Raw genomic sequence first — 3,542 nt, forward strand, 5'->3', positions numbered from 1 at the left:
CCTTCATATATATGCATGCCTGCACGTTATGTCAATTACATCCCTGACTGACTACTCTTGGTGATTGTCAATTCTATATTTGGGGGATGTCAGTGCTAAAAACCAAATCTCTCTCTCTCTCTCTCTCTCTCTCTCTCTCTCTCTCTCTCTCTGCTTATCTATACCTTATCACTGCAACCGCAATGAGGAAATGAAGGACAAAGGTGTGCATACATGAAATTGTGATCTTGATAATGGCGGGAAAAGTAGTATTCAATTAGGGAATGCCTGCGCTCACAGCTTTCCATGTTGCTTATCCTCAGGTTGATTCTCTTTTGCCTGAACATTCCTTGCAGAAGGAACTGAAGAAGATGATTGCCAGGTGACAGACGAAGAAAGGTGTATGTTGTGCGTGTAATTTCACCTCTGCTTACGCTTACATTTGGAGCACAAGCAACAAATACACAAACTTTATTCACACGCCTCGTCACAGTTGCGTGCACTGCAAACTTGGACACATGATCACATGCCCGGAGGCAGAGAGAGAGAGAGAGAGAGATGGATGACTTTATAATATAATTGTTAAATGGTTCAGTACGTGAGCAGCGCTTGATCTAAGTGCTATGAAGATAAAGTGGATTAAGGACATGGACTTGTTCAACAAAGTACAACTAACGATTTTAAGTTAACCTTTGATAGTGACCAACCCACAGTTCCTCTCTTAGTTTGATTCTCCATTCTGCAGGCCTGAATTATGAGGCCTGATTTCTAACGGGGCGCAAAAAAAGAAATGTATCTTGAAGTTACCACAACAGTAAGGATAATAAGTAAATAAGCGCAGGATTCTGTCTGTCGGTGAACGAATATGATACCAGTAGAGTTGGCAACTCATCTGACACAGTTGCCACTGTTTAATTTACATCACTGATATACGTTACCGTTGGTAACCTAGAACCACACACGCCGTAGTCACGAGTAAACGCTAGTTCAATCATCATGGAGGATTGTTGCGCCTGTCTTTTGTGTTGCTGTGAAACGAACTGCTGTGGAATGTGTGAGGATGGCAGCTGCTGTTGCAGCTGTCTCGAGTGCTGCGAATCATTTTGCAGTCAGCTTTATCTCTTCTGTTTCTGCATGTCAGCAGGTAGGCTATGACGGAGAGGTGTGAGCTGCTACGTGTAGGCCTAGTTCTGGTGAAAGTGAAACGAACCTTTTTAAATTCGTTATACCTCTTCTCAGTGGTTTGAAAGGTGACATATTATGTCAGCAGCTAATAAAAGAAATCGTACTGGGAAAAAACGAGAAAGCTGTTCAAGTTATCTCTCACATAGAGCTTCAACAACCAAGCCCACTCTTCTTCTCTGAAGTTACAGTCGAGTGATCTGGCCGTGGCTGATTGTGCGTTCGTTGTTTTCGAAGGACAGGGAGATAGTTTCTGGATCACCATTACAACAACATAACTACAAAATACATCGCGGACTTACTCCGAATCGTGAATCTTCCCAGGACAGAATTTTGTTGTTTCTTTTATTCGGCTGTTCACACTTTCTGTCGTTAACAAAATTGTCAATACTTTTAACTGTGCCTTTACTTTAAAAATCTATATGAAATTGGAGGATATCGTACAGATAGCATAGCAGATTTGTGTCAAAACTATTTTTTATTTTATGACAGCAAATTCATACCATTATATACTAAGCTCAGGCAGAGTCTATCTCGAAATTAAATGACGTGACCACTGGAAAGAAATGTCACAAGCAAAGACATCATCATTCTCGGTATAAATAGAAATAGAAATGTTATTTATGATCAGGGTTGTCTACAGCAGGCAACTGCACTTCCCTTTCACTTGACCCTATATATATATTTCGATCGTACGTGGTTTCCTTGACAGAGTTTCTGCCAAAGCAATTTAAATTCACCCAACTCCTTTCACTTTTTTTGTGTCATCCCATCACGCACAAAAAACCTGTCACATAGTACTACCGTAAGATTTTATTAGCCGTCTTCGCTTTAGCAACACTTTTGTGGTCAGATGTTCCTAACACGCACGAGTGCATTCAAAGCACATATATCGATTTACTCACACATTCGTTTCCCATGTAGACAGATTAAGACAAGACATTCAGACAGATCAATGACTAGTAAAGAGTTCAGAGACGTTTGCAGGACTGAACTTAGTAATTGACAGTTAAAGGGAACCAATTTGGTAATAAGAATGAAGGAGAGGCAAGTCTTAAATAAGAATAACAACAGATCTCTGGCTGACTCACTGAATCACATGGCAAAGAAGAACGATTTGAAGAAATCAGTCTAATCAATTAGGAGTTGTAGTGTAAATGTATATATATATATATATATATATATATATATATATATATATATATATATATATATATATATATATATATATATATATATATATATAGAGAGAGAGAGAGAGAGAGAGAGAGAGAGAGAGAGAGAGAGAGAGAGAGAGAGAGAGCCAAACCAAGCACGCGCATGAGGTGTGAAAACGCCACAATCCTTAAATATTAAAATTAAACCCAGTCATATCATATTGTCAGCCAATTAAAATAGTAAGTTGCATTAACGCAAGAACGTGAAAATGTGCTATGTATGACAAAGTCAGAGAACTGGTCGAAAATAAGAACAAAAACAAGATAAAAATTTTAAAAAATATAAGATGTCGAAACGAGAGGATATGTAAATTAAGGAAAGACAGTCACACGAAAGAGAAGCTCAAGCAGTGGCGATCATGGAGGAATGTTATGGAGTTCATGAAGGAGTGAATTACGGAAGAATAATTAGATTAAATGAAAATGTGAGTCTTTAACATCTTTGCCGAATTAAAGATTATATGAGAAATACTTCACACGAGAGATGAAAGAATGCATGAGGAAATTACAGAGCCGATTATAACAAGATTAAAATGCAAGAATGTGTAGAGGATCTGCTGATGCGACGCGCATGCGCAAGTTAGTCTTCGTCTCGAGAAAAACTGACCTTAAATATTATGAAGGATATTTGGTTATTACTTAGTGTTGACCTGCTATACGTAATGTTGACCTCTTATACGTAAAGTTGGCCTGTGACGGTTAAGGTGAATGACAGGATACCAGCTGTAGCATACGCAAAGAGAAGAGAGTCTTAGCAAACAGTGAATAGAAGAGTAGAAGACATCTTGAAGTAAGGGAGAGATTATTACCACAAATTAGAATAATGGGAAAATTAGGCGCCACGCTGAAGAAGGGTACATACTGATGTCATATTTGTGGCAAGATTCTTACAATCACGAGTGTCCTTAGAATTACGTTGTAAGAGGCTGTTTTTCGTTACTGATCAAAATGCTTTGAAGTTCATAGTCTAATGCATAATCCAACTAGTCTTTTTTATCATTCATATTTCTCTTTAGCATTCGCCACTTGTATTTTATATTTGTGCTGCTAAACCGCATAACATGTGGAAATTATTATAACGGAACATAATCATTTTAGAATTTATATTCCTAGCTGTATAGTAGATGTAACCATATCTGGTTTTCTTGCTAAACTAAGAAAATG

General features: G+C 38.0%; 1 long non-coding RNA gene across 1 annotated transcript in view; it reads left to right on the forward strand.

The window, feature by feature from the left end:
* Positions 1–543: 543 nt before the first annotated feature.
* LOC136840796 (uncharacterized) overlaps positions 544–3,542 on the forward strand; it is a 4,184-nt gene continuing 1,185 nt past the window's right edge. The window contains exon 1 of the long non-coding RNA XR_010853736.1: positions 544–1,123. This is a non-coding gene — a long non-coding RNA (uncharacterized lncRNA). The remainder of the gene's footprint in view (positions 1,124–3,542) is intronic.

This window comes from Macrobrachium rosenbergii, chromosome 8 (assembly GCF_040412425.1).
Source record: "Macrobrachium rosenbergii isolate ZJJX-2024 chromosome 8, ASM4041242v1, whole genome shotgun sequence".
NCBI classification, from domain to species: domain Eukaryota; kingdom Metazoa; phylum Arthropoda; class Malacostraca; order Decapoda; family Palaemonidae; genus Macrobrachium; species Macrobrachium rosenbergii.